We start from the raw sequence: 24,380 nt of genomic DNA, 5'->3' as shown, positions 1-24,380 counted from the left end.
TCACCACCATGTAACTTTTAGGGCAGGAACAACACAGTTTTCAAAACGTGTTTTTCAGCCCGAAATAAACGCGTTTTGTCAGCCCTTAGAATCGCTGTGTAACTGCCTGGCTCAGAAGAGCACATTGAGTCAGCCCTTAACCCCAGTGTACAGAAATTGTCAAAATGTGTTTTTCAGCAGAAATAAACATGTTTTGGCAACTTTGGTAACCCCCATGTAACTTATAGGGTAGGAACAACACAGTTTTCAAAACGTGTTTTTCAGCCCGAAATAAACGCTTTTTCTCAGCCCTTAGATTCGCAGTGTAACTGCCTGGCTCAGAAGAGCAGATTGAGTCAGCCCTTAACCCCAGTGCTCAGAAATTGTCAAAACGTGTTTTTCAGCAGAAATAAAGACGTTTTGGCAACTTTGGTCACCACCATGTAACTTATAGGGCAGGAACAACACAGTTTTCAAAACGTGTTTTTCAGCCCGAAATAAACGCGTTTTGTCAGCCTTTAGAATTGCTGTGTAACTGCCTGGCTCAGAAGAGCACATTGAGTCAGCCCTTAACCCCAGTTTACAGAAATTGTCAAAACGTGTTTTTCAGCAGAAATAAAGACGTTTTGGCAACTTTGGTCACCACCATGTAACTTATAGGGCAGGAACAGCACAGTTTTCAAAACGTGTTTTTCAGCCCGAAATAAACGCTTTTTCTCAGCCCTTAGATTCGCAGTGTAACTGCCTGGCTCAGAAGAGCACATTGAGTCAGCCCTTAACCCCAGTGCTCAGAAATTGTCAAATCGTGTTTTTCAGCAGAAATAAACACGTTTTGGCAACTTTGGTCACCACCATGTAACTTTTAGGGCAGGAACAACACAGTTTTCAAAACGTGTTTTTCAGCCCGAAATAAACGCGTTTTGTCAGCCCTTAGAATCGCTGTGTAACTGCCTGGCTCAGAAGAGCACATTGAGTCAGCCCTTAACCCCAGTGTACAGAAATTGTCAAAATGTGTTTTTCAGCAGAAATAAACATGTTTTGGCAACTTTGGTAACCCCCATGTAACTTATAGGGTAGGAACAACACAGTTTTCAAAACGTGTTTTTCAGCCCGAAATAAACGCTTTTTCTCAGCCCTTAGATTCGCAGTGTAACTGCCTGGCACAGAAGAGCACATTGAGTCAGCCCTTAACCCCAGTGCTCAGAAATTGTCAAAACGTGTTTTTCAGCAGAAATAAAGACGTTTTGGCAACTTTGGTCACCACCATGTAACTTATAGGGCAGGAACAGCACAGTTTTCAAAACGTGTTTTTCAGCCCGAAATAAACGCGTTTTGTCAGCCCTTAGAATCGCTGTGTAACTGCCTGGCTCAGAAGAGCACATTGAGTCAGCCCTTAACCCCAGTGTACAGAAATTGTCAAAACGTGTTTTTCAGCAGAAATAAACATGTTTTGGCAACTTTGGTAACCCCCATGTAACTTATAGGGTAGGAACAACACAGTTTTCAAAACGTGTTTTTCAGCCCGAAATAAACGCTTTTTCTCAGCCCTTAGATTCGCAGTGTAACTGCCTGGCTCAGAAGAGCACATTGAGTCAGCCCTTAACCCCAGTGTACAGAAATTGTCAAAACGTGTTTTTCAGCAGAAATAAAGACGTTTTGGCAACTTTGGTCACCACCATGTAACTTATAGGGCAGGAACAGCACAGTTTTCAAAACGTGTTTTTCAGCCCGAAATAAACGCGTTTTGTCAGCCCTTAGAATCGCAGTGTAACTGCCTGGCTCAGAAGAGCACACTGAGTCAGCCCTTAACCCCAGTGCTCAGAAATTATCAAAACGTGTTTTTCAGCAGAAATAAACATGTTTTGATAACTTTGGTCACCACCATGTAACTTATAGGGCAGGAACAGCACAGTTTTCAAAACGTGTTTTTCAGCCCGAAATAAACGCTTTTTCTCAGCCCTTAGATTCGCAGTGTAACTGCCTGGCTCAGAAGAGCACATTGAGTCAGCCCTTAACCCCAGTGTGCAGAAATTGTCAAATCGTGTTTTTCAGCAGAAATAAACACGTTTTGGCAACTTTGGTAACCACCATGTAACTTTTAGGGCAGGAACAACACAGTTTTCAAAACGTGTTTTTCAGCCCGAAATAAACGCGTTTTGTCAGCCCTTAGAATCGCTGTGTAACTGCCTGGCTCAGAAGAGCACATTGAGTCAGCCCTTAACCCCAGTGTGCAGAAATTGTCAAAACGTGTTTTTCAGCAGAAATAAAGACGTTTTGGCAACTTTGGTCACCACCATGTAACTTATAGGGCAGGAACAGCACAGTTTTCAAAACGTGTTTTTCAGCCCGAAATAAACGCGTTTTGTCAGCCCTTAGAATCGCTGTGTAACTGCCTGGCTCAGAAGAGCACATTGAGTCAGCCCTTAACCCCAGTGTACAGAAATTGTCAAAACGTGTTTTTCAGCAGAAATAAACATGTTTTGGCAACTTTGGTAACCCCCATGTAACTTATAGGGTAGGAACAACACAGTTTTCAAAACGTGTTTTTCAGCCCGAAATAAACGCTTTTTCTCAGCCCTTAGATTCGCAGTGTAACTGCCTGGCTCAGAAGAGCACACTGAGTCAGCCCTTAACCCCAGTGTGCAGAAATTGTCAAATCGTGTTTTTCAGCAGAAATAAACACGTTTTGGCAACTTTGGTAACCACCATGTAACTTTTAGGGCAGGAACAACACAGTTTTCAAAACGTGTTTTTCAGCCCGAAATAAACGCGTTTTGTCAGCCCTTAGAATCGCTGTGTAACTGCCTGGCTCAGAAGAGCACATTGAGTCAGCCCTTAACCCCAGTGTGCAGAAATTGTCAAAACGTGTTTTTCAGCAGAAATAAAGACGTTTTGGCAACTTTGGTCACCACCATGTAACTTATAGGGCAGGAACAGCACAGTTTTCAAAACGTGTTTTTCAGCCCGAAATAAACGCGTTTTGTCAGCCCTTAGAATCGCAGTGTAACTGCCTGGCTCAGAAGAGCACATTGAGTCAGCCCTTAACCCCAGTGTACAGAAATTGTCAAAACGTGTTTTTCAGCAGAAATAAACATGTTTTGGCAACTTTGGTAACCCCCATGTAACTTATAGGGTAGGAACAACACAGTTTTCAAAACGTGTTTTTCAGCCCGAAATAAACGCTTTTTCTCAGCCCTTAGATTCGCAGTGTAACTGCCTGGCTCAGAAGAGCACACTGAGTCAGCCCTTAACCCCAGTGCTCAGAAATTGTCAAAACGTGTTTTTCAGCCTGAAATAAACGCGTTTTGTCAGCCCTTAGAATCGCAGTGTAACTGCCTGGCTCAGAAGAGCACACTGAGTCAGCCCTTAACCCCAGTGCTCAGAAATTGTCAAAACGTGTTTTTCAGCCCGAAATAAACGCGTTTTGTCAGCCCTTAGAATCGCAGTGTAACTGCCTGGCTCAGAAGAACACATTGAGTCAGCCCTTAACCCCAGTGTACAGAAATTGTCAAAACGTGTTTTTCAGCAGAAATAAACATGTTTTGGCAACTTTGGTAACCCCCATGTAACTTATAGGGTAGGAACAACACAGTTTTCAAAACGTGTTTTTCAGCCCGAAATAAACGCTTTTTCTCAGCCCTTAGATTCGCAGTGTAACTGCCTGGCTCAGAAGAGCACACTGAGTCAGCCCTTAACCCCAGTGCTCAGAAATTGTCAAAACGTGTTTTTCAGCAGAAATAAACATGTTTTGGCAACTTTGGTCACCACCATGTAACTTATAGGGCAGGAACAACACAGTTTTCAAAACGTGTTTTTCAGCCCGAAATAAACGCGTTTTGTCAGCCCTTAGATTCGCAGTGTAACTGCCTGGCTCAGAAGAGCACATTGAGTCAGCCCTTAACCCCAGTGTGCAGAAAATGTCAAATCGTGTTTTTCAGCAGAAATAAACACGTTTTGGCAACTTTGGTAACCACCATGTAACTTTTAGGGCAGGAACAACACAGTTTTCAAAACGTGTTTTTCAGCCCGAAATAAACGCGTTTTGTCAGCCCTTAGAATCGCTATGTAACTGCCTGGCTCAGAAGAGCACACTGAGTCAGCCCTTAACCCCAGTGCTCAGAAATTGTCAAAACGTGTTTTTCAGCAGAAATAAACACGTTTTGGCAACTTTGGTCACCACCATGTAACTTATAGGGCAGGAACAACACAGTTTTCAAAACGTGTTTTTCAGCCCGAAATAAACGCGTTTTGTCAGCCCTTAGAATCGCTGTGTAACTGCCTGGCTCAGAAGAGCACATTGAGTCAGCACTTAACCCCAGTGTACAGAAATTGTCAAAATGTGTTTTTCAGCAGAAATAAACACGTTTTGGCAACTTTGGTCACCACCATGTAACTTAAAGGACAGGAACAGCACAGTTTTCAAAACGTGTTTTTCAGCCCGAAATAAACGCTTTTTCTCAGCCCTAAGATTCGCAGTGTAACTGCCTGGCTCAGAAGAGCACATTGAGTCAGCCCTTAACCCCAGTGCTCAGAAATTGTCAAAACGTGTTTTTCAACAGAAATAAAGACGTTTTGGCAACTTTGGTCACCACCATGTAACTTATAGGGCAGGAACAGCACAGTTTTAAAAACGTGTTTTTCAGCCCGAAATAAACGCGTTTTGTCAGCCTTTAGAATCGCTGTGTAACTGCCTGGCTCAGAAGAGCACATTGAGTCAGCCCTTAACCCCAGTGCTCAGAAATTGTCAAAACGTGTTTTTCAGCAGAAATAAAGACGTTTTGGCAACTTTGGTCACCACCATGTAACTTATAGGGCAGGAACAGCACAGTTTTCAAAACGTGTTTTTCAGCCCGAAATAAACGCGTTTTGTCAGCCCTTAGAATCGCAGTGTAACTGCCTGGCTCAGAAGAGCACATTGAGTCAGCCCTTAACCCCAGTGTACAGAAATTGTCAAAACGTGTTTTTCAGCAGAAATAAACATGTTTTGGCAACTTTGGTAACCCCCATGTAACTTATAGGGTAGGAACAACACAGTTTTCAAAACGTGTTTTTCAGCCCGAAATAAACGCTTTTTCTCAGCCCTTAGATTCGCAGCGTAACTGCCTGGCTCAGAAGAGCACACTGAGTCAGCCCTTAACCCCAGTGCTCAGAAATTGTCAAAACGTGTTTTTCAGCAGAAATAAACATGTTTTGGCAACTTTGGTCACCACCATGTAACTTATAGGGCAGGAACAACACAGTTTTCAAAACGTGTTTTTCAGCACGAAATAAACGCGTTTTGTCAGCCCTTAGAATCGCTGTGTAACTGCCTGGCTCAGAAGAGCACATTGAGTCAGCCCTTAACCCCAGTGTACAGAAATTGTCAAAACGTGTTTTTCAGCAGAAATAAACATGTTTTGGCAACTTTGGTAACCCCCGTGTAACTTATAGGGCAGGAACAACACAGTTTTCAAAACGTGTTTTTCAGCCCGAAATAAACGCTTTTTCTCAGCCCTTAGATTCGCAGTGTAACTGCCTGGCTCAGAAGAGCACATTGAGTCAGCCCTTAACCCCAGTGCTCAGAAATTGTCAAAACGTGTTTTTCAGCAGAAATAAAGACGTTTTGGCAACTTTGGTAACCCCCATGTAACTTATAGGGCAGGAACAACACAGTTTTCAAAACGTGTTTTTCAGCCCGAAATAAACGCTTTTTCTCAGCCCTTAGATTCGCAGTGTAACTGCCTGGCTCAGAAGAGCACATTGAGTCAGCCCTTAACCCCAGTGCTCAGAAATTGTCAAAACGTGTTTTTCAGCAGAAATAAACATGTTTTGGCAACTTTGGTCACCACCATGTAACTTATAGGGCAGGAACAACACAGTTTTCAAAACGTGTTTTTCAGCCCGAAATAAACGCGTTTTGTCAGCCTTTAGAATCGCTGTGTAACTGCCTGGCTCAGAAGAGCACATTGAGTCAGCCCTTAACCCCAGTGCTCAGAAATTGTCAAAACGTGTTTTTCAGCAGAAATAAAGACGTTTTGGCAACTCAGGTCACCACCATGTAACTTATAGGGCAGGAACAGCACAGTTTTCAAAACGTGTTTTTCAGCCCGAAATAAACGCTTTTTCTCAGCGCTTAGATTCGCAGTGTAACTGCCTGGCTCAGAAGAGCACACTGAGTCAGCCCTTAACCCCAGTGTACAGAAATTGTCAAAACGTGTTTTTCAGCAGAAATAAACATGTTTTGGCAACTTTGTTAACCCCCATGTAACTTATAGGGCAGGAACAACACAGTTTTCAAAACGTGTTTTTCAGCCCGAAATAAACGCTTTTTCTCATCCCTTAGATTCGCAGTGTAACTGCCTGGCTCAGAAGAGCACATTGAGTCAGCCCTTAACCCCAGTGCTCAGAAATTGTCAAAACGTGTTTTTCAGCAGAAATAAACATGTTTTGGCAACTTTGGTCACCACCATGTAACTTATAGGGCAGGAACAGCACAGTTTTCAAAACGTGTTTTTCAGCCCGAAATAAACGCGTTTTGTCAGCCCTTAGAATCGCTGTGTAACTGCCTGGCTCAGAAGAGCACATTGAGTCAGCCCTTAACCCCAGTGCTCAGAAATTGTCAAAACGTGTTTTTCAGCAGAAATAAAGACGTTTTGGCAACTTTGGTCACCACCATGTAACTTATAGGGCAGGAACAGCACAGTTTTCAAAACGTGTTTTTCAGCCCGAAATAAACGCGTTTTGTCAGCCCTTAGAATCGCAGTGTAACTGCCTGGCTCAGAAGAGCACATTGAGTCAGCCCTTAACCCCAGTGTACAGAAATTGTCAAAACGTGTTTTTCAGCAGAAATAAACATGTTTTGGCAACTTTGGTAAACCCCATGTAACTTATAGGGTAGGAACAACACAGTTTTCAAAACGTGTTTTTCAGCCCGAAATAAACGCTTTTTCTCAGCCCTTAGATTCGCAGTGTAACTGGCTGGCTCAGAAGAGCACACTGAGTCAGCCCTTAACCCCAGTGCTCAGAAATTGTCACAACGTGTTTTTCAGCCCGAAATAAACATGTTTTGGCAACTTTGGTCACCACCATGTAACTTATAGGGCAGGAACAGCACAGTTTTCAAAACGTGTTTTTCAGCCCGAAATAAACGCTTTTTCTCAGCCCTTAGATTCGCAGTGTAACTGCCTGGCTCAGAAGAGCACATTGAGTCAGCCCTTAACCCCAGTGCTCAGAAATTGTCAAAACGTGTTTTTCAGCAGAAATAAAGACGTTTTGGCAACTTTGGTCACCACCATGTAACTTATAGGGCAGGAACAGCACAGTTTTCAAAACGTGTTTTTCAGCCCGAAATAAACGCGTTTTGTCAGCCCTTAGAATCGCTGTGTAACTGCCTGGCTCAGAAGAGCACATTGAGTCAGCACTTAACCCCAGTGTACAAAAATTGTCAAAATGTGTTTTTCAGCAGAAATAAACACGTTTTGGCAACTTTGGTCACCACCATGTAACTTACAGGGCAGGAACAGCACAGTTTTCAAAACGTGTTTTTCAGCCCGAAATAAACGCTTTTTCTCAGCCCTTAGATTCGCAGTGTAACTGCCTGGCTCAGAAGAGCACATTGAGTCAGCCCTTAACCCCAGTGTACAGAAATTGCCAAAACGTGTTTTTCAGCAGAAATAAACATGTTTTGGCAACTTTGGTAACCCCCATGTAACTTATAGGGCAGGAACAACACAGTTTTCAAAACGTGTTTTTCAGCCCGAAATAAACGCTTTTTCTCATCCCTTAGATTCGCAGTGTAACTGCCTGGCTCAGAAGAGCACATTGAGTCAGCCCTTAACCCCAGTGCTCAGAAATTGTCAAAACGTGTTTTTCAGCAGAAATAAACATGTTTTGGCAACTTTGGTCACCACCATGTAACTTATAGGGCAGGAACAGCACAGTTTTCAAAACGTGTTTTTCAGCCCGAAATAAACGCTTTTTCTCAGCCCTTAGATTCGCAGTGTAACTGCCTGGCTCAGAAGAGCACATTGAGTCAGCCCTTAACCCCAGTGTGCAGAAAATGTCAAATCGTGTTTTTCAGCAGAAATAAACACGTTTTGGCAACTTTGGTAACCACCATGTAACTTTTAGGGCAGGAACAACACAGTTTTCAAAACGTGTTTTTCAGCCCGAAATAAACGCGTTTTGTCAGCCCTTAGAATCGCTGTGTAACTGCCTGGCTCAGAAGAGCACATTGAGTCAGCCCTTAACCCCAGTGTACAGAAATTGTCAAAACGTGTTTTTCAGCAGAAATAAACATGTTTTGGCAACTTTGGTAACCCCCATGTAACTTATAGGGTAGGAACAACACAGTTTTCAAAACGTGTTTTTCAGCCCGAAATAAACGCTTTTTCTCAGCCCTTAGATACGCAGTGTAACTGCCTGGCTCAGAAGAGCACACTGAGTCAGCCCTTAACCCCAGTGCTCAGAAATTGTCAAAACGTGTTTTTCAGCAGAAATAAACATGTTTTGGCAACTTTGGTCACCACCATGTAACTTATAGGGCAGGAACAGCACAGTTTTCAAAACGTGTTTTTCAGCCCGAAATAAACGCTTTTTCTCAGCCCTTAGATTCGCAGTGTAACTGCCTGGCTCAGAAGAGCACATTGAGTCAGCCCTTAACCCCAGTGCTCAGAAATTGTCAAAACGTGTTTTTCAGCAGAAATAAAGACGTTTTGGCAACTTTGGTCACCACCATGTAACTTATAGGGCAGGAACAGCACAGTTTTCAAAACGTGTTTTTCAGCCCGAAATAAACGCGTTTTGTCAGCCCTTAGAATCGCAGTGTAACTGCCTGGCTCAGAAGAGCACATTGAGTCAGCCCTTAACCCCAGTGTACAGAAATTGTCAAAACGTGTTTTTCAGCAGAAATAAACATGTTTTGGCAACTTTGGTAACCCCCATGTAACTTATAGGGCAGGAACAACACAGTTTTCAAAACGTGTTTTTCGGCCCGAAATAAACGCGTTTTGTCAGCCCTTAGAATCGCTGTGTAACTGCCTGGCTCAGAAGAGCACATTGAGTCAGCCCTTAACCCCAGTGTACAGAAATTGTCAAAACGTGTTTTTCAGCTGAAATAAACATGTTTTGGCAACTTTGGTAACCCCCATGTAACTTATAGGGTAGGAACAACACAGTTTTCAAAACGTGTTTTTCAGCCCGAAATAAACGCTTTTTCTCAGCCCTTAGATTCGCAGTGTAACTGCCTGGCTCAGAAGAGCAGATTGAGTCAGCCCTTAACCCCAGTGCTCAGAAATTGTCAAAACGTGTTTTTCAGCAGAAATAAAGACGTTTTGGCAACTTTGGTCACCACCATGTAACTTATAGGGCAGGAACAACACAGTTTTCAAAACGTGTTTTTCAGCCCGAAATAAACGCGTTTTGTCAGCCTTTAGAATTGCTGTGTAACTGCCTGGCTCAGAAGAGCACATTGAGTCAGCCCTTAACCCCAGTGTACAGAAATTGTCAAAACGTGTTTTTCAGCAGAAATAAACATGTTTTGGCAACTTTGGTAACCCCCGTGTAACTTATAGGGCAGGAACAACACAGTTTTCAAAACGTGTTTTTCAACCCGAAATAAACGCTTTTTCTCAGCCCTTAGATTCGCAGTGTAACTGCCTGGCTCAGAAGAGCACATTGAGTCAGCCCTTAACCCCAGTGCTCAGAAATTGTCAAAACGTGTTTTTCAGCAGAAATAAAGACGTTTTGGCAACTTTGGTCACCACCATGTAACTTATAGGGCAGGAACAGCACAGTTTTCAAAACGTGTTTTTCAGCCCGAAATAAACGCTTTTTCTCAGCCCTTAGATTCGCAGTGTAACTGCCTGGCTCAGAAGAGCACATTGAGTCAGCCCTTAACCCCAGTGCTCAGAAATTGTCAAATCGTGTTTTTCAGCAGAAATAAACACGTTTTGGCAACTTTGGTCACCACCATGTAACTTTTAGGGCAGGAACAACACAGTTTTCAAAACGTGTTTTTCAGCCCGAAATAAACGCGTTTTGTCAGCCCTTAGAATCGCTGTGTAACTGCCTGGCTCAGAAGAGCACATTGAGTCAGCCCTTAACCCCAGTGTACAGAAATTGTCAAAATGTGTTTTTCAGCAGAAATAAACATGTTTTGGCAACTTTGGTAACCCCCATGTAACTTATAGGGTAGGAACAACACAGTTTTCAAAACGTGTTTTTCAGCCCGAAATAAACGCTTTTTCTCAGCCCTTAGATTCGAAGTGTAACTGCCTGGCTCAGAAGAGCAGATTGAGTCAGCCCTTAACCCCAGTGCTCAGAAATTGTCAAAACGTGTTTTTCAGCAGAAATAAAGACGTTTTGGCAACTTTGGTCACCACCATGTAACTTATAGGGCAGGAACAACACAGTTTTCAAAACGTGTTTTTCAGCCCGAAATAAACGCGTTTTGTCAGCCTTTAGAATTGCTGTGTAACTGCCTGGCTCAGAAGAGCACATTGAGTCAGCCCTTAACCCCAGTGTACAGAAATTGTCAAAACGTGTTTTTCAGCAGAAATAAACATGTTTCGGCAACTTTGGTAACCCCCGTGTAACTTATAGGGCAGGAACAACACAGTTTTCAAAACGTGTTTTTCAGCCCGAAATAAACGCTTTTTCTCAGCCCTTAGATTCGCAGTGTAACTGCCTGGCTCAGAAGAGCACATTGAGTCAGCCCTTAACCCCAGTGCTCAGAAATTGTCAAAACGTGTTTTTCAGCAGAAATAAAGACGTTTTGGCAACTTTGGTCACCACCATGTAACTTATAGGGCAGGAACAGCACAGTTTTCAAAACGTGTTTTTCAGCCCGAAATAAACGCTTTTTCTCAGCCCTTAGATTCGCAGTGTAACTGCCTGGCTCAGAAGAGCACATTGAGTCAGCCCTTAACCCCAGTGCTCAGAAATTGTCAAATCGTGTTTTTCAGCAGAAATAAACACGTTTTGGCAACTTTGGTCACCACCATGTAACTTTTAGGGCAGGAACAGCACAGTTTTAAAAACGTGTTTTTCAGCCCGAAATAAACGCGTTTTGTCAGCCTTTAGAATCGCTGTGTAACTGCCTGGCTCAGAAGAGCACATTGAGTCAGCCCTTAACCCCAGTGCTCAGAAATTGTCAAAACGTGTTTTTCAGCAGAAATAAAGACGTTTTGGCAACTTTGGTCACCACCATGTAACTTATAGGGCAGGAACAGCACAGTTTTCAAAACGTGTTTTTCAGCCCGAAATAAACGCGTTTTGTCAGCCCTTAGAATCGCAGTGTAACTGCCTGGCTCAGAAGAGCACATTGAGTCAGCCCTTAACCCCAGTGTACAGAAATTGTCAAAACGTGTTTTTCAGCAGAAATAAACATGTTTTGGCAACTTTGGTAACCCCCATGTAACTTATAGGGTAGGAACAACACAGTTTTCAAAACGTGTTTTTCAGCCCGAAATAAACGCTTTTTCTCAGCCCTTAGATTCGCAGCGTAACTGCCTGGCTCAGAAGAGCACACTGAGTCAGCCCTTAACCCCAGTGCTCAGAAATTGTCAAAACGTGTTTTTCAGCAGAAATAAACATGTTTTGGCAACTTTGGTCACCACCATGTAACTTATAGGGCAGGAACAACACAGTTTTCAAAACGTGTTTTTCAGCACGAAATAAACGCGTTTTGTCAGCCCTTAGAATCGCTGTGTAACTGCCTGGCTCAGAAGAGCACATTGAGTCAGCCCTTAACCCCAGTGTACAGAAATTGTCAAAACGTGTTTTTCAGCAGAAATAAACATGTTTTGGCAACTTTGGTAACCCCCGTGTAACTTATAGGGCAGGAACAACACAGTTTTCAAAACGTGTTTTTCAGCCCGAAATAAACGCTTTTTCTCAGCCCTTAGATTCGCAGTGTAACTGCCTGGCTCAGAAGAGCACATTGAGTCAGCCCTTAACCCCAGTGCTCAGAAATTGTCAAAACGTGTTTTTCAGCAGAAATAAAGACGTTTTGGCAACTTTGGTAACCCCCATGTAACTTATAGGGCAGGAACAACACAGTTTTCAAAACGTGTTTTTCAGCCCGAAATAAACGCTTTTTCTCAGCCCTTAGATTCGCAGTGTAACTGCCTGGCTCAGAAGAGCACATTGAGTCAGCCCTTAACCCCAGTGCTCAGAAATTGTCAAAACGTGTTTTTCAGCAGAAATAAACATGTTTTGGCAACTTTGGTCACCACCATGTAACTTATAGGGCAGGAACAGCACAGTTTTCAAAACGTGTTTTTCAGCCCGAAATAAACGCGTTTTGTCAGCCCTTAGAATCGCTGTGTAACTGCCTGGCTCAGAAGAGCACATTGAGTCAGCCCTTAACCCCAGTGCTCAGAAATTGTCAAAACGTGTTTTTCAGCAGAAATAAAGACGTTTTGGCAACTTTGGTCACCACCATGTAACTTATAGGGCAGGAACAGCACAGTTTTCAAAACGTGTTTTTCAGCCCGAAATAAACGCGTTTTGTCAGCCCTTAGAATCGCAGTGTAACTGCCTGGCTCAGAAGAGCACATTGAGTCAGCCCTTAACCCCAGTGCTCAGAAATTGTCAAAACGTGTTTTTCAGCAGAAATAAACATGTTTTGGCAACTTTGGTCACCACCATGTAACTTATAGGGCAGGAACAGCACAGTTTTCAAAACGTGTTTTTCAGCCCGAAATAAACGCGTTTTGTCAGCCCTTAGAATCGCTGTGTAACTGCCTGGCTCAGAAGAGCACATTGAGTCAGCCCTTAACCCCAGTGCTCAGAAATTGTCAAAACGTGTTTTTCAGCAGAAATAAAGACGTTTTGGCAACTTTGGTCACCACCATGTAACTTATAGGGCAGGAACAGCACAGTTTTCAAAACGTGTTTTTCAGCCTGAAATAAACGCGTTTTGTCAGCCCTTAGAATCGCAGTGTAACTGCCTGGCTCAGAAGAGCACATTGAGTCAGCCCTTAACCCCAGTGTACAGAAATTGTCAAAACGTGTTTTTCAGCAGAAATAAACATGTTTTGGCAACTTTGGTAAACCCCATGTAACTTATAGGGTAGGAACAACACAGTTTTCAAAACGTGTTTTTCAGCCCGAAATAAACGCTTTTTCTCAGCCCTTAGATTCGCAGTGTAACTGGCTGGCTCAGAAGAGCACACTGAGTCAGCCCTTAACCCCAGTGCTCAGAAATTGTCAAAACGTGTTTTTCAGCCCGAAATAAACATGTTTTGGCAACTTTGGTCACCACCATGTAACTTATAGGGCAGGAACAGCACAGTTTTCAAAACGTGTTTTTCAGCCCGAAATAAACGCTTTTTCTCAGCCCTTAGATTCGCAGTGTAACTGCCTGGCTCAGAAGAGCACATTGAGTCAGCCCTTAACCCCAGTGCTCAGAAATTGTCAAAACGTGTTTTTCAGCAGAAATAAAGACGTTTTGGCAACTTTGGTCACCACCATGTAACTTATAGGGCAGGAACAGCACAGTTTTCAAAACGTGTTTTTCAGCCCGAAATAAACGCGTTTTGTCAGCCCTTAGAATCGCTGTGTAACTGCCTGGCTCAGAAGAGCACATTGAGTCAGCACTTAACCCCAGTGTACAAAAATTGTCAAAATGTGTTTTTCAGCAGAAATAAACACGTTTTGGCAACTTTGGTCACCACCATGTAACTTACAGGGCAGGAACAGCACAGTTTTCAAAACGTGTTTTTCAGCCCGAAATAAACGCTTTTTCTCAGCCCTTAGATTCGCAGTGTAACTGCCTGGCTCAGAAGAGCACATTGAGTCAGCCCTTAATCCCAGTGTACAGAAATTGCCAAAACGTGTTTTTCAGCAGAAATAAACATGTTTTGGCAACTTTGGTAACCCCCATGTAACTTATAGGGCAGGAACAACACAGTTTTCAAAACGTGTTTTTCAGCCCGAAATAAACGCTTTTTCTCATCCCTTAGATTCGCAGTGTAACTGCCTGGCTCAGAAGAGCACATTGAGTCAGCCCTTAACCCCAGTGCTCAGAAATTGTCAAAACGTGTTTTTCAGCAGAAATAAACATGTTTTGGCAACTTTGGTCACCACCATGTAACTTATAGGGCAGGAACAGCACAGTTTTCAAAACGTGTTTTTCAGCCCGAAATAAACGCTTTTTCTCAGCCCTTAGATTCGCAGTGTAACTGCCTGGCTCAGAAGAGCACATTGAGTCAGCCCTTAACCCCAGTGTGCAGAAAATTTCAAATCGTGTTTTTCAGCAGAAATAAACACGTTTTGGCAACTTTGGTAACCACCATGTAACTTTTAGGGCAGGAACAACACAGTTTTCAAAACGTGTTTTTCAGCCCGAAATAAACGCGTTTTGTCAGCCCTTAGAATCGCTGTGTAACTGCCTGGCTCAGAAGAGCACATTGAGTCAGCCCTTAACCCCAGTGTACAGAAATTGTCAAAACGTGTTTTTCAGCAGAAATAAACATGTTTTGGCAACTTTGGTAACCCCCATGTAACTTATAGGGTAGGAACAACACAGTTTTCAAAACGTGTTTTTCAGCCCGAAATAAACGCTTTTTCTCAGCCCTTAGATTCGCAGTGTAACTGCCTGGCTCAGAAGAGCACATTGAGTCAGCCCTTAACCCCAGTGTGCAGAAAATGTCAAATCGTGTTTTTCAGCAGAAATAAACACGTTTTGGCAACTTTGGTAACCACCATGTAACTTTTAGGGCAGGAACAACACAGTTTTCAAAACGTGTTTTTCAGCCCGAAATAAACGCGTTTTGTCAGCCCTTAGAATCGCTGTGTAACTGCCTGGCTCAGAAGAGCACATTGAGTCAGCCCTTAACCCCAGTGTACAGAAATTGTCAAAACGTGTTTTTCAGCAGAAATAAACATGTTTTGGCAACTTTGGTAACCCCCATGTAACTTATAGGGTAGGAACAACACAGTTTTCAAAACGTGTTTTTCAGCCCGAAATAAACGCTTTTTCTCAGCCCTTAGATTCGCAGTGTAACTGCCTGGCTCAGAAGAGCACACTGAGTCAGCCCTTAACCCCAGTGCTCAGAAATTGTCAAAACGTGTTTTTCAGCAGAAATAAACATGTTTTGGCAACTTTGGTCACCACCATGTAACTTATAGGGCAGGAACAGCACAGTTTTCAAAACGTGTTTTTCAGCCCGAAATAAACGCTTTTTCTCAGCCCTTAGATTCGCAGTGTAACTGCCTGGCTCAGAAGAGCACATTGAGTCAGCCCTTAACCCCAGTGCTCAGAAATTGTCAAAACGTGTTTTTCAGCAGAAATAAAGACGTTTTGGCAACTTTGGTCACCACCATGTAACTTATAGGGCAGGAACAGCACAGTTTTCAAAACGTGTTTTTCAGCCCGAAATAAACGCGTTTTGTCAGCCCTTAGAATCGCAGTGTAACTGCCTGGCTCAGAAGAGCACATTGAGTCAGCCCTTAACCCCAGTGTACAGAAATTGTCAAAACGTGTTTTTCAGCAGAAATAAACATGTTTTGGCAACTTTGGTAACCCCCATGTAACTTATAGGGCAGGAACAACACAGTTTTCAAAACGTGTTTTTCGGCCCGAAATAAACGCGTTTTGTCAGCCCTTAGAATCGCTGTGTAACTGCCTGGCTCAGAAGAGCACATTGAGTCAGCCCTTAACCCCAGTGTACAGAAATTGTCAAAACGTGTTTTTCAGCTGAAATAAACATGTTTTGGCAACTTTGGTAACCCCCATGTAACTTATAGGGTAGGAACAACACAGTTTTCAAAACGTGTTTTTCAGCCCGAAATAAACGCTTTTTCTCAGCCCTTAGATTCGCAGTGTAACTGCCTGGCTCAGAAGAGCAGATTGAGTCAGCCCTTAACCCCAGTGCTCAGAAATTGTCAAAACGTGTTTTTCAGCAGAAATAAAGACGTTTTGGCAACTTTGGTCACCACCATGTAACTTATAGGGCAGGAACAACACAGTTTTCAAAACGTGTTTTTCAGCCCGAAATAAACGCGTTTTGTCAGCCTTTAGAATTGCTGTGTAACTGCCTGGCTCAGAAGAGCACATTGAGTCAGCCCTTAACACCAGTGTACAGAAATTGTCAAAACGTGTTTTTCAGCAGAAATAAACATGTTTTGGCAACTTTGGTAACCCCCGTGTAACTTATAGGGCAGGAACAACACAGTTTTCAAAACGTGTTTTTCAGCCCGAAATAAACGCTTTTTCTCAGCCCTTAGATTCGCAGTGTAACTGCCTGGCTCAGAAGAGCACATTGAGTCAGCCCTTAACCCCAGTGCTCAGAAATTGTCAAAACGTGTTTTTCAGCAGAAATAAAGACGTTTTGGCAACTTTGGTCACCACCATGTAACTTATAGGGCAGGAACAGCACAGTTTTCAAAACGTGTTTTTCAGCCCGAAATAAACGCTTTTTCTCAGCCCTTAGATTCGCAGTGTAACTGCCTGGCTCAGAAGAGCACATTGAGTCAGCCCTTAACCCCAGTGCTCAGAAATTGTCAAATCGTGTTTTTCAGCAGAAATAAACACGTTTTGGCAACTTTGGTCACCACCATGTAACTTTTAGGGCAGGAACAACACAGTTTTCAAAACGTGTTTTTCAGCCCGAAATGAACGCGTTTTGTCAGCCTTTAGAATTGCTGTGTAACTGCCTGGCTCAGAAGAGCACATTGAGTCAGCCCTTAACCCCAGTGTACAGAAATTGTCAAAACGTGTTTTTCAGCAGAAATAAACATGTTTTGGCAACTTTGGTAACCCCCGTGTAACTTATAGGGCAGGAACAACACAGTTTTCAAAACGTGTTTTTCAGCCCGAAATAAACGCTTTTTCTCAGCCCTTAGATTCGCAGTGTAACTGCCTGGCTCAGAAGAGCACATTGAGTCAGCCCTTAACCCCAGTGCTCAGAAACTGTCAAAACGTGTTTTTCAGCAGAAATAAAGACGTTTTGGCAACTTTGGTCACCACCATGTAACTTATAGGGCAGGAACAGCACAGTTTTCAAAACGTGTTTTTCAGCCCGAAATAAACGCTTTTTCTCAGCCCTTAGATTCGCAGTGTAACTGCCTGGCTCAGATGAGCACATTGAGTCAGCCCTTAACCCCAGTGTACAGAAATTGTCAAAACGTGTTTTTCAGCAGAAATAAACATGTTTTGGCAACTTTGGTAACCCCCATGTAACTTATAGGGTAGGAACAACACAGTTTTCAAAACGTGTTTTTCAGCCCGAAATAAACGCTTTTTCTCAGCCCTTAGATTCGCAGCGTAACTGCCTGGCTCAGAAGAGCACACTGAGTCAGCCCTTAACCCCAGTGCTCAGAAATTGTCAAAACGTGTTTTTCAGCAGAAATAAACATGTTTTGGCAACTTTGGTCACCACCATGTAACTTATAGGGCAGGAACAACACAGTTTTCAAAACGTGTTTTTCAGCACGAAATAAACGCGTTTTGTCAGCCCTTAGAATCGCTGTGTAACTGCCTGGCTCAGAAGAGCACATTGAGTCAGCCCTTAACCCCAGTGTACAGAAATTGTCAAAACGTGTTTTTCAGCAGAAATAAACATGTTTTGGCAACTTTGGTAACCCCCGTGTAACTTATAGGGCAGGAACAACACAGTTTTCAAAACGTGTTTTTCAGCCCGAAATAAACGCTTTTTCTCAGCCCTTAGATTCGCAGTGTAACTGCCTGGCTCAGAAGAGCACATTGAGTCAGCCCTTAACCCCAGTGCTCAGAAATTGTCAAAACGTGTTTTTCAGCAGAAATAAAGACGTTTTGGCAACTTTGGTAACCCCCATGTAACTTATAGGGCAGGAACAACACAGTTTTCAAAACGTGTTTTTCAGCCCAAAATAAACGCTTTTTCTCAGCCCTTAGATTCGCAGTGTAACTGCCTGGCTCAGAAGAGCACATTGAGTCAGCCCTTAACCCCAGTGCTCAGAAATTGTCAAAACGTGTTTTTCAGCAGAAATAAACATGTTTTGGCAACTTTGGTCACCACCATGTAACTTATAGGGCAGGAACAACACAGTTTTCAAAACGTGTTTTTCAGCCCGAAATAAACGCGTTTTGTCAGCCTTTAGAATCGCTGTGTAACTGCCTGGCTCAGAAGAGCACATTGAGTCAGCCCTTAACCCCAGTGCTCAGAAATTATCAAAACGTGTTTTTCAGCAGAAATAAAGACGTTTTGGCAACTCAGGTCACCACCATGTAACTTATAGGGCAGGAACAGCACAGTTTTCAAAACGTGTTTTTCAGCCCGAAATAAACGCTTTTTCTCAGCGCTTAGATTCGCAGTGTAACTGCCTGGCTCAGAAGAGCACATTGAGTCAGCCCTTAACCCCAGTGTACAGAAATTGTCAAAACGTGTTTTTCAGCAGAAATAAACATGTTTTGGCAACTTTGGTACCCCCCATGTAACTTATAGGGTAGGAACAACACAGTTTTCAAAACGTGTTTTTCAGCCCGAAATAAACGCGTTTTGTCAGCCCTTAGAATCGCTGTGTAACTGCCTGGCTCAGAAGAGCACATTGAGTCAGCCCTTAACCCCAGTGCTCAGAAATTGTCAAAACGTGTTTTTCAGCAGAAATAAAGACGTTTTGGCAACTTTGGTCACCACCATGTAACTTATAGGGCAGGAACAGCACAGTTTTCAAAACGTGTTTTTCAGCCCGAAATAAACGCGTTTTGTCAGCCCTTAGAATCGCAGTGTAACTGCCTGGCTCAGAAGAGCACATTGAGTCAGCCCTTAACCCCAGTGTACAGAAATTGTCAAAACGTGTTTTTCAGCAGAAATAAACACGTTTTGGCAACTTTAGTCACCACCATGTAACTTACAGGGCAGGAACAGCACAGTTTTCAAAACGTGTTTTTCAGCCCGAAATAAACGCTTTTTCTCAGCCCTTAGATTCGCAGTGTAACTGCCTGGCTCAGAAGAGCACATTGAGTCAGCCCTTAACCCCAGTGTACAGAAATTGCCAAAACGTGTTTTTCAGCAGAAATAAACATGTTTTGGCAACTTTGGTAACCCCCATGTAACTTATAGGGCAGGAACAACACAGTTTTCAAAACGTGTTTTTCAGCCCGAAATAAACGCTTTTTCTCATCCCTTAGATTCGCAGTGTAACTGCCTGGCTCAGAAGAGCACATTGAGTCAGCCCTTAACCCCAGTGCTCAGAAATTGTCAAAACGTGTTTTTCAGCAGAAATAAACATGTTTTGGCAACTTTGGTCACCACCATGTAACTTATAGGGCAGGAACAGCACAGTTTTCAAAACGTGTTTTTCAGCCCGAAATAAACGCTTTTTCTCAGCCCTTAGATTCGCAGTGTAACTGCCTGGCTCAGAAGAGCACATTGAGTCAGCCCTTAACCCCAGTGTGCAGAAAATGTCAAATCGTGTTTTTCAGCAGAAATAAACACGTTTTGGCAACTTTGGTAACCACCATGTAACTTTTAGGGCAGGAACAACACAGTTTTCAAAACGTGTTTTTCAGCCCGAAATAAACGCGTTTTGTCAGCCCTTAGAATCGCTGTGTAACTGCCTGGCTCAGAAGAGCACATTGAGTCAGCCCTTAACCCCAGTGTACAGAAATTGTCAAAACGTGTTTTTCAGCAGAAATAAACATGTTTTGGCAACTTTGGTAACCCCCATGTAACTTATAGGGTAGGAACAACACAGTTTTCAAAACGTGTTTTTCAGCCCGAAATAAACGCTTTTTCTCAGCCCTTAGATTCGCAGTGTAACTGCCTGGCTCAGAAGAGCACACTGAGTCAGCCCTTAACCCCAGTGCTCAGAAATTGTCAAAACGTGTTTTTAAGCAGAAATAAACATGTTTTGGCAACTTTGGTCACCACCATGTAACTTATAGGGCAGGAACAGCACAGTTTTCAAAACGTGTTTTTCAGCCCGAAATAAACGCTTTTTCTCAGCCCTTAGATTCGCAGTGTAACTGCCTGGCTCAGAAGAGCACATTGAGTCAGCCCTTAACCCCAGTGCTCAGAAATTGTCAAAACGTGTTTTTCAGCAGAAATAAAGACGTTTTGGCAACTTTGGTCACCACCATGTAACTTATAGGGCAGGAACAACACAGTTTTCAAAACGTGTTTTTCAGCCCGAAATAAACGCGTTTTGTCAGCCTTTAGAATTGCTGTGTAACTGCCTGGCTCAGAAGAGCACATTGAGTCAGCCCTTAACCCCAGTGTACAGAAATTGTCAAAACGTGTTTTTCAGCAGAAATAAACATGTTTTGGCAACTTTGGTAACCCCCGTGTAACTTATAGGGCAGGAACAACACAGTTTTCAAAACGTGTTTTTCAGCCCGAAATAAACGCTTTTTCTCAGCCCTTAGATTCGCAGTGTAACTGCCTGGCTCAGAAGAGCACATTGAGTCAGCCCTTAACCCCAGTGCTCAGAAATTGTCAAAACGTGTTTTTCAGCAGAAATAAAGACGTTTTGGCAACTTTGGTCACCACCATGTAACTTATAGGGCAGGAACAGCACAGTTTTCAAAACGTGTTTTTCAGCCCGAAATAAACGCTTTTTCTCAGCCCTTAGATTCGCAGTGTAACTGCCTGGCTCAGAAGAGCACATTGAGTCAGCCCTTAACCCCAGTGCTCAGAAATTGTCAAAACGTGTTTTTCAGCAGAAATAAAGACGTTTTGGCAACTTTGGTCACCACCATGTAACTTATAGGGCAGGAACAGCACAGTTTTCAAAACGTGTTTTTCAGCCCGAAATAAACGCGTTTTGTCAGCCCTTAGAATCGCAGTGTAACTGCCTGGCTCAGAAGAGCACATTGAGTCAGCCCTTAACCCCAGTGTACAGAAATTGTCAAAACGTGTTTTTCAGCAGAAATAAACATGTTTTGGCAACTTTGGTAAACCCCATGTAACTTATAGGGTAGGAACAACACAGTTTTCAAAACGTGTTTTTCAGCCCGAAATAAACGCTTTTTCTCAGCCCTTAGAATCGCAGTGTAACTGGCTGGCTCAGAAGAGCACACTGAGTCAGCCCTTAACCCCAGTGCTCAGAAATTGTCACAACGTGTTTTTCAGCCCGAAATAAACATGTTTTGGCAACTTTGGTCACCACCATGTAACTTATAGGGCAGGAACAGCACAGTTTTCAAAACGTGTTTTTCAGCCCGAAATAAACGCTTTTTCTCAGCCCTTAGATTCGCAGTGTAACTGCCTGGCTCAGAAGAGCACATTGAGTCAGCCCTTAACCCCAGTGCTCAGAAATTGTCAAAACGTGTTTTTCAGCAGAAATAAAGACGTTTTGGCAACTTTGGTCACCACCATGTAACTTATAGGGCAGGAACAGCACAGTTTTCAAAACGTGTTTTTCAGCCCGAAATAAACGCGTTTTGTCAGCCCTTAGAATCGCTGTGTAACTGCCTGGCTCAGAAGAGCACATTGAGTCAGCACTTAACCCCAGTGTACAAAAATTGTCAAAATGTGTTTTTCAGCAGAAATAAACACGTTTTGGCAACTTTGGTCACCACCATGTAACTTACAGGGCAGGAACAGCACAGTTTTCAAAACGTGTTTTTCAGCCCGAAATAAACGCTTTTTCTCAGCCCTTAGATTCGCAGTGTAACTGCCTGGCTCAGAAGAGCACATTGAGTCAGCCCTTAACCCCAGTGTACAGAAATTGCCAAAACGTGTTTTTCAGCAGAAATAAACATGTTTTGGCAACTTTGGTAACCCCCATGTAACTTATAGGGCAGGAACAACACAGTTTTCAAAACGTGTTTTTCAGCCCGAAATAAACGCTTTTTCTCATCCCTTAGATTCGCAGTGTAACTGCCTGGCTCAGAAGAGCACATTGAGTCAGCCCTTAACCCCAGTGCTCAGAAATTGTCAAAACGTGTTTTTCAGCAGAAATAAACATGTTTTGGCAACTTTGGTCACCACCATGTAACTTATAGGGCAGGAACAGCACAGTTTTCAAAACGTGTTTTTCAGCCCGAAATAAACGCTTTTTCTCAGCCCTTAGATTCGCAGTGTAACTGCCTGGCTCAGAAGAGCAGATTGAGTCAGCCCTTAACCCCAGTGCTCAGAAATTGTCAAAACGTGTTTTTCAGCAGAAATAAAGACGTTTTGGCAACTTTGGTCACCACCATGTAACTTATAGGGCAGGAACAACACAGTTTTCAAAACGTGTTTTTCAGCCCGAAATAAACGCGTTTTGTCAGCCTTTAGAATTGCTGTGTAACTGCCTGGCTCAGAAGAGCACATTGAGTCAGCCCTTAACCCCAGTGTACAGAAATTGTCAAAACGTGTTTTTCAGCAGAAATAAACATGTTTTGGCAACTTTGGTAACCCCCGTGTAACTTATAGGGCAGGAACAACACAGTTTTCAAAACGTGTTTTTCAGCCCGAAATAAACGCTTTTTCTCAGCCCTTAGATTCGCAGTGTAACTGCCTGGCTCAGAAGAGCACATTGAGTCAGCCCTTAACCCCAGTGCTCAGAAATTGTCAAAACGTGTTTTTCAGCAGAAATAAAGACGTTTTGGCAACTTTGGTCACCACCATGTAACTTATAGGGCAGGAACAGCACAGTTTTCAAAACGTGTTTTTCAGCCCGAAATAAACGCTTTTTCTCAGCCCTTAGATTCGCAGTGTAACTGCCTGGCTCAGAAGAGCACATTGAGTCAGCCCTTAACCCCAGTGCTCAGAAATTGTCAAAACGTGTTTTTCAGCAGAAATAAAGACGTTTTGGCAACTTTGGTCACCACCATGTAACTTATAGGGCAGGAACAGCACAGTTTTCAAAACGTGTTTTTCAGCCCGAAATAAACGCGTTTTGTCAGCCCTTAGAATCGCAGTGTAACTGCCTGGCTCAGAAGAGCACATTGAGTCAGCCCTTAACCCCAGTGTACAGAAATTGTCAAAACGTGTTTTTCAGCAGAAATAAACATGTTTTGGCAACTTTGGTAAACCCCATGTAACTTATAGGGTAGGAACAACACAGTTTTCAAAACGTGTTTTTCAGCCCGAAATAAACGCTTTTTCTCAGCCCTTAGAATCGCAGTGTAACTGGCTGGCTCAGAAGAGCACACTGAGTCAGCCCTTAACCCCAGTGCTCAGAAATTGTCACAACGTGTTTTTCAGCCCGAAATAAACATGTTTTGGCAACTTTGGTCACCACCATGTAACTTATAGGGCAGGAACAGCACAGTTTTCAAAACGTGTTTTTCAGCCCGAAATAAACGCTTTTTCTCAGCCCTTAGATTCGCAGTGTAACTGCCTGGCTCAGAAGAGCACATTGAGTCAGCCCTTAACCCCAGTGCTCAGAAATTGTCAAAACGTGTTTTTCAGCAGAAATAAAGACGTTTTGGCAACTTTGGTCACCACCATGTAACTTATAGGGCAGGAACAGCACAGTTTTCAAAACGTGTTTTTCAGCCCGAAATAAACGCGTTTTGTCAGCCCTTAGAATCGCTGTGTAACTGCCTGGCTCAGAAGAGCACATTGAGTCAGCACTTAACCCCAGTGTACAAAAATTGTCAAAATGTGTTTTTCAGCAGAAATAAACACGTTTTGGCAACTTTGGTCACCACCATGTAACTTACAGGGCAGGAACAGCACAGTTTTCAAAACGTGTTTTTCAGCCCGAAATAAACGCTTTTTCTCAGCCCTTAGATTCGCAGTGTAACTGCCTGGCTCAGAAGAGCACATTGAGTCAGCCCTTAACCCCAGTGTACAGAAATTGCCAAAACGTGTTTTTCAGCAGAAATAAACATGTTTTGGCAACTTTGGTAACCCCCATGTAACTTATAGGGCAGGAACAACACAGTTTTCAAAACGTGTTTTTCAGCCCGAAATAAACGCTTTTTCTCATCCCTTAGATTCGCAGTGTAACTGCCTGGCTCAGAAGAGCACATTGAGTCAGCCCTTAACCCCAGTGCTCAGAAATTGTCAAAACGTGTTTTTCAGCAGAAATAAACATGTTTTGGCAACTTTGGTCACCACCATGTAACTTATAGGGCAGGAACAGCACAGTTTTCAAAACGTGTTTTTCAGCCCGAAATAAACGCTTTTTCTCAGCCCTTAGATTCGCAGTGTAACTGCCTGGCTCAGAAGAGCACATTGAGTCAGCCCTTAACCCCAGTGTGCAGAAAATGTCAAATCGTGTTTTTCAGCAGAAATAAACACGTTTTGGCAACTTTGGTAACCACCATGTAACTTTTAGGGCAGGAACAACACAGTTTTCAAAACGTGTTTTTCAGCCCGAAATAAACGCGTTTTGTCAGCCCTTAGAATCGCTGTGTAACTGCCTGGCTCAGAAGAGCACATTGAGTCAGCCCTTAACCCCAGTGTACAGATATTGTCAAAACGTGTTTTTCAGCAGAAATAAACATGTTTTGGCAACTTTGGTAACCCCCATGTAACTTATAGGGTAGGAACAACACA

Source organism: Atractosteus spatula, chromosome 8 (assembly GCF_055471065.1).
Source record: "Atractosteus spatula isolate fAtrSpa1 chromosome 8, fAtrSpa1.hap1, whole genome shotgun sequence".
Lineage (NCBI taxonomy): Eukaryota > Metazoa > Chordata > Actinopteri > Semionotiformes > Lepisosteidae > Atractosteus > Atractosteus spatula.
Note: the sequence above shows the minus strand (reverse complement) of the source record.